Raw genomic sequence first — 7395 nt, 5'->3', positions numbered from 1 at the left:
TCTTCCCGCCCCCCCTCCCCGCTTCGGAACAGCGTTCCGAAGTGGGCCGGCTGGGGCAGGTGTCCCCGCCCCTCCCCTCCCCGCTTCGGAACAGCGTTCCGAAGTGGGGCGGCTGGGGCAGGTGATCCCGCCCCCCCTCCCCGCTTCGGAACAGCGTTCCGAAGTGGGGCGGCTGGGGCAGGTCTTTCCGCCCCCCCTCCCCGCTTCGGAACAGCGTTCCGAAGTGGGGCGGCTGGGGCAGGTGTCCCCGCCCCCCCTCCCCGCTTCGGAACAGCGTTCCGAAGTGGGGCGGCTGGGGCAGGTCTTCCCGCCCCCCCTCCCCGCTTCGGAACAGCGTTCCGAAGTGGGGCGGCTGGGGCAGGTGTCCCCGCCCCCCCTCCCCGCTTCGGAACAGCGTCAGGGGAGATTTTAAAATGCTGGGGTCGGCAGCGAACGCTTCGCTCCCGACCCCCAGCATTTTAAAACCTTCCCGGGACACGGGGAGATTTTAAAATGCTGGGGGTCGGCAGCGCTTCCCTCCCGACCCCCAGCATTTTAAAATCTCCTCGGGACAGAGACTTCTCTGCTGTCCCTTGGAGATTTTAAAATGCTGGGGGTCGGCAGCGAACGCTTCGCTCCCGCCCGCCAGCATTTTAAGATCGCCCGGGGCAGGCGGGGGGAAGGCAGGCGGGGGCAGCAAAGACTTTTGCCCCCCGCCGGCCTTCAGAAGAGGTCCTCTTCTGAAGGCCGGCTGTGGGCGAAAGTCTTTGCTCCCGACCGCCAGCATTTCCCTATGGGCTTTCGTCTTGCGATGCAAGCCCATAGGGAAATTCGTCTTGCGAAGCGCCTCCAAAACAGAAAACCCTTTCGTCTTGCGGGTTTTCCGTCTTGCGAGGCATTCGTCTTGCGGGGTACCACTGTACATCAGGTGCAACTGTGCCATATATTCCTACTCAGAGTAGACCCACTGAACTCAATGAACATAAGTTCATTAACTTCAATGGATCTACTCTGAGTAGGACTTGAATGGCATGTCACCCTATGATTTTGTAGACTCTTGTGAGTAGGAACTTTATGAGATAAACACACAGGCATGAGTCAACTAGGGTATGTGGGGGAGATAGGTATTTTCAGAATCTCAGGATCAAGGCCTCCATCCTTCTTACCAACAGAGCCTCATAAAATACCTGAGGTCGTCACCAGGGTTGGTCAAGAATATGGAAAGTTCCTCCTCACCGCCCCTCAAGAATAATAATAATAGAAAATCCTTTGCTTTAATTATCAAGCCACCTCTAATTATTATTGCTACTAATTTGCCACTGAAACAGTATTTCCTTGGGAGAATGACCTATTCATTGAAAAGGGGAGAAAATACTAATTTTTAAAATCACCTCCATCTCAAGAGCTGTAATTGAGGTTAGGAAGTTCTGGTGGATTAACAGGTTACCACTATTGTTTCAATATGGGGGGAGGGGGCTGCGTGGCGAGGTTCTCGGCTGAGTTGTATAAGTGCTCGACCTCTGAGCACGTGCAGCGAGCTCAAGTGATTTTTTAAGTGAAGGCCCTAAGCTCCATATTAGAAATTAATCATGAGATGTTTTGGTGATAACATCGTCCTCATTTGAAAATGTAATTTATTAATCAGCATAATACCTGTTTCAAAGCAATGTGCAGTCCCTAGTAATAAGCTGATGGTAGCAGACGTCTTTCTTCCACGGTGTTGGCTGTTGCAGCAGTAGAACAAGGAGACAAAAATCCACACACACACACACACACACACACACACACACACACACACGGTGGGGTAAATTGCAGGGCTGAGATGCTTCCTATGTTTGTTGAATCAATTAATGGTTTTAAAACTCTAAGGATCAATTAAAGAATCACAGGGATGGAAGGGGCACTGTAGACCAGGCTTCCTCAAACTTGGCCCTCCAGATGTTTTTGGCCTACAACTCCCATGATCCCTAGCTAGCATGACCAGTGGTCAGGGATGATGGGAATTGTAGTCTCAAAACATCTGGAGGGCTGAGTCTGAGGAAGCCTACTGTAGACCATATACTTCAATGGCCTTCAACTCTTGACAGGACATCCCAAAGAACACAGGAAGTCCTCTTCTACTAAAGATGGACTGTTGGTCAGCATTGTCTACATCAATAGACGGTGACTCTGGGATTCCAGGCAGAAGTCACCTGGAGATGTTCGGGACTAGACCTGGGACCTTCTACATGCAAGGCAGTTATGCTACCACTGAGCTGTAGTCCTTGTTCCAAAGGGCTGGAGCAATATAGCTCATTTACACCATTTTATTTACCTAACTTGGATAGATTCAATTTATAGTATCATAGAATCACAGAACTGTAGAGTTCAAAGGGGCCCCGAGAGTCATCTAGTCATCCAGCCCCCCAGAAGTTCCCACAAGTCTTACATTTGTCCGAGGTCAAAAATGGAAACCATGCAACGTAATATGAATGGTACTCACCTGTGGTTTTTTAGTCCGTGAACTTTAAGCCAGTAGCTACACTGTTTTCTCCTCTTCTGAAATGTGTTGAAATTAATTAAACAGTTCATGGCATACGGTGGTGTTCAATGAAATCCTTCTCAAAGTAGACCCACTGAAATCAATGAACCTAAGTTAGTCATGCCCATTAACCTTAGTGGGTCTACTCTGAGCATCACTAGCATTAAATACCACCCGTAAGTTTCAGCCATAGCGGATAGCGAGACAAATAGCGTAGGTTTTAGCAGAAGCTGAACTGTAGTGGAACTGAAACGACGCTGGTTGCTACAAACATAAAACGGGACAAAAATTGCTGCCTCCTTACAGCCCTGGTTCTGTGTGTGCACGTATAGGATCGAGCTAGGACTAAACTAAAGCTTCCAAGAGTTGGTGAGTTTGAAACAGACGGGCAAGAAATGAACCCACAAAAGAAGGGAGCTGCAGCCATAAGCGAAAGAGAGAGAAAGTTAATGATTCAGTGTTAATTCCTGGAATTTCCCCTCAAATGCAAAATAAATAAATAAAATAAATAAAATAAAATAAAAGGAGGAGGAGAAGAGAAGATGGTAATTATTTTTCATGTCTGAAATTTCTCAGTTCTCTTTTAAATATTGCATATTCCTGGCTGCATAGACAGCTTGCAGTAGCTTGAGGACATGCCTGCATGATAACTATTCATGAGAGGAACAGCTGAAGAAGAGTCGCCTTGCTCTTGCTTGGCAAGTGGCGGCGATTTCGATGCTCTGAAGTTGTACCCTGTGGCCATGCAACGTTATTTCCCCAAAGATCCCTGAAGTCGTGGGGTCAAAGGTGATTCCTGCATCTCAAAACTTGCTTGGGTCATCAGTGGCAGGCAGTCCCTGAGCTTGGAGAGGCAGATGTTGAACCTTGGTGATTTCTCCTGTACCTGCAGTGGCAGCTCAGGTCCTTGTGTTCCATCTGGGTGGGATTCCCGCCTCTTCTGGCCTTTCCCTTTCTTCTTGGGAGCACAGGAATCTGCCTTGTACAGAGTCAGACCCATTGTTCTGTCGAGCTCTGCATTGCCTTCACGCAGCACGTAGTTAAACTATGGAACACCCTGTGGCGATCACACGGGGTCCCCGGACGTTTCACTGTCTATTGATCCCTGTGCCACCACTTGATTTCTCACTGCCACCACCCAGGCCCTACCTGGGACAATACTGAGTCCAGTCAGGGTTAAATTGGAACATAAACTTCTGTTTATTTATTGCAGTTTAACAAGCGTGTGGTTTCATAAACAGTATCAGTCAATTACAATCATGGGGTGCCTATCCAGACCTATACCTTCTGCTGCCTGCTCTCACTCACTAAACCACCTCTCAGATATTTACTTGTCTTCCTAGCCCCTAACTGTTCCTGACTCACCTTATTTCGCTACACTAACTCAACCTACCCACAACCTCTATCCCAATTCACTCCCATTCCAACCAACCACCCAACTCCCAACAAACTCCTCCCTTCACCCCTCCCAGAGCTGGTTTTATAGTCCCACTGACTCCACCCCCTGGGTCCTGTCTGGGCAACCTGTTTAACTATTTCACCTCCAGCACTCTCACATATGTTAACATCACATACCCTCCTACAGGAGGACTTTTTTTAAAAAAAGCCACTTCCGCACTACGGAGGAGGTGGGGTTGCGGGTGTCACAGCCCCATCTCACACGCGGCGGCTGGAGCCCAGCCCTCGCGTGATTGGGGGGATTCCCGGCCGTGTCACCCCCCGGCCAGCCAATCGGCTGGCTCAGGGGGTGTGGCCTGCCCTATTTAAGGCAGGACGTGGCCAGGGATCCCCCTCTTTGCCGCTCATCAGCTGTTCCTGCTTTCCCCACCCTCCTGCCCTACAAGATTTTCGTTCCTGGACCTTGCTATGGACCTTGGTTGGTCTCCATTGAGGGGCCTGGTAGGAATTTTTCCACTAGGCAAATTGGCACTGGCCACTTGGTTTTCGCCTACCTCGTAGCAAATCGTCACAACTTCCTTGGTATTGGCAGTTAGGCATTGGTATAGTTCTGTAATTGAAGAGGGGAGGTAGTGCCATCACCTGCCCCACATACTGAAGGGTAGTCCATTAAAGGATTCCGGGGGGCGTGGCCCTGTCTGAAGCCTGGGGAGGTGAGGGCCTAAGGCACGTCCCCAGACAGTGACCCCAGGGGAGTTCCTAGTTGATGTGCATCAGCAGGACACCCCCTACTGGTGGTTAACCCTTCCCGGACTTCAATCGGACAGGCTGAAGCTGGATATAGTCGGTTAGGACCAATGCCTAAGCCAATACCGCTCTTCACCTGTAACCAATAAAGTTGTGGCTTTATTTAGCCCATTAACCTTAATAATTGTGTCATGTGTCATTATTTCCACTGGGGGTGGGCAGGAACTCGGCACGCAAATACTACAGGGGGGCTTTTTAAAAGGATTGGATAATTTCAGGCAGAATTGCGGCTACTAGCCACAATGGCGGTGCTCTTGCCTCCATGCTCAGAGGCAGTAATACTTCTGGATGCCACGTGCTGGAAACCGCAGGAGGAAAAGCGTGTTCTTGTGCTCAGGGTCTGTTGGGGGGTTTCTTACAGGCTTCTGGTTGGTCACTGTGAGAACAGGATACTGGACTTGATTGACCATTGGCCTTTATTGTCTACATTGATCGGCACCAGCTCACCAGGGTTTCATTCCCAACCCTAGCTGAGGAAACTGGGGGTTGAAGCATCTGCATGCAAGGTAGATGATCTACTATGGTCCTTCTCAGGGCTCTGTCTTTCCTTCTGTGCTCAGATCTTTTGGGATCTTAGGAAGTTGCCTTATTTTGAGTCAACCCATTGGCTCATCTACCTTGGTATTGTCTACAATACCTGATCTGGCCACAGTGATCCACGCGACGGTCACCTCCGGGCTTGATTATTGTAACTCGCTCTACGCGGGGCTGCCCTTGAAGCTGACCCAGAAGCTCCAGAGGGTCAGAATGCCGTGGTGATGCTCCTTACGGGGTACTTGCCACGGGATCACATTCATCCAGTGCTTTACCAACTGCACTGGCTCCCAGTGGAGTACAGGGTCAGGCTTAAGGTGCTGGTTTTGACCTTTAAAGCCCTATACGGCCTAGGACCCATGTCCCTACGGGACCACCTCTCCTGGTATGCCCCACTGAGGACCTTAAGGTCCACAAATGACAACATTTTGGAGGTCCCAGGTCACATGGTGGTTGGACTGGTCGCAACTAGGGCCAGGGCCTTTTCAGTGCAGGCCCCGACTTGGTGGAACGCTCTGTCACAAGAGACTAGGGCCCTGCGGGACTTGACATCTTTTTGTAGGGTCTGCAAGACAGAGCTGTTCTGTTAAGCTGTTCCGCCTGGCCTTTGGTTTGGACTATCTGACCCTTATATTTCCCTCCCCTTATGGTTTTGGTCTATGGACTACTTTTAAAATGAGGCTGCATTTTAAATTGCATTTTAACCTGTATTTTAAATTCGTTTTTTCTCCCCCTATTATGATCTTACTGTAATTTTACTGGTGTTGGCCACCCTGAGCATGGGTCTGGCCGGGGAGGGCAGGGTATAAATACATTTATTATTATTATTATTATTATTATTATTATTATTATTATTATTATTATTATTACTACTACTACTACTACTACAATGCTGGCTTCTTTGTTAACCATCTCCCGAGCTTTTTGCTTCTAGGTGATCTATAACTATAAATATGCAAATGGATGGATAGCTCAGTTGGTTAGAGTGCGGTGCTGATAATGCCAAGGGTACAGGTTTGATCCCCGTATGGGACAGCTGCAAGGTGTTGGAATAGATGGTTTACAGGATCCCTTCTAACTATGATTCTGTGAAATAAATCCAGTCCTGCTTTTCAGAGAGGGTGACATTGTAGGCATGAAAAACTCTGCCTGTAACAAATGCTTTGACAGAGCAGTGGGAACCTTGGATGAATCTGACAGCATGACTAGCCAGTCATGTGGCTACTGACTGGCTTTTCACAACCCTCCCCTTTCTCAGCCTCAGTCTCCAAATCCATAAAATGGCACTACTAAGGGCCTGTCCTGACAAAAGGGCTTGGCAAATGAGTGAAACAAAGGCAACCGACTACAGAGGAGAGAATAAAACCACTATCTATTAAACAAATTTGAGGAATGACACGTACATCAATCTATTAAAAGTAATTAAAACCATTCCCATTTAACGTTGGAAGGAAATTCCATATGTCAGATTTATCATCCCCTCAGAAACTTCAGCTGGAAATCAAATGTTCCTCTGTTTTCTCTTCGTCTCCCGTTCTCTCCCCCACTTCCCCATATGGCTCCTGAAACATTTCTCTGTTTCAATGGGTTTTAAAGCTTATTCTTCATAGCTCCTAGAGCATTCATTTTAGCATGTGCTATTTTTGTTATTCAAATTAGTAGGCAGGGGAAAAAACAAACAGCTGGGCATTTGAATCTTATACTTTAGTCTCCACCCTGCCAACCAACACGGCTCGCGTTACCTGCTTCCTTCCTACCATCAATCTAGAAATGACCAAGGACTCATCACCTCTTATCAGGATTCAACACACTTGTATAAATGACCTTAAATGTCACTCAGGGCAAAACTATATGTTATTACATTATTCGCACGTAAAACAACAATAACCCCAATGTGTTCTTCGGTTGTCCAGTTTTATTTTCGCAGCAAAACAAAACAGTGGCTGGATCTCGTTCCACAACGTGTTATCAGTTCAAAGCCACATTCACGTCATATATTTTAAACGTGGCAACACCCCATGTTATTTTTATTTTTTATAATGATTTTTTAAAATAATTTTTCCATTTTATAATATTTAAACACATCCTCATTTATCCACTTTTACTTCTTTTGCTCTTAAGAGCTTAACGACTCCCCCTCTTGGTTTTCAAAACTG

Source organism: Podarcis muralis, chromosome 3 (assembly GCF_964188315.1).
Source record: "Podarcis muralis chromosome 3, rPodMur119.hap1.1, whole genome shotgun sequence".
NCBI lineage: Eukaryota > Metazoa > Chordata > Lepidosauria > Squamata > Lacertidae > Podarcis > Podarcis muralis.
This window is presented reverse-complemented; position numbering follows the sequence as displayed.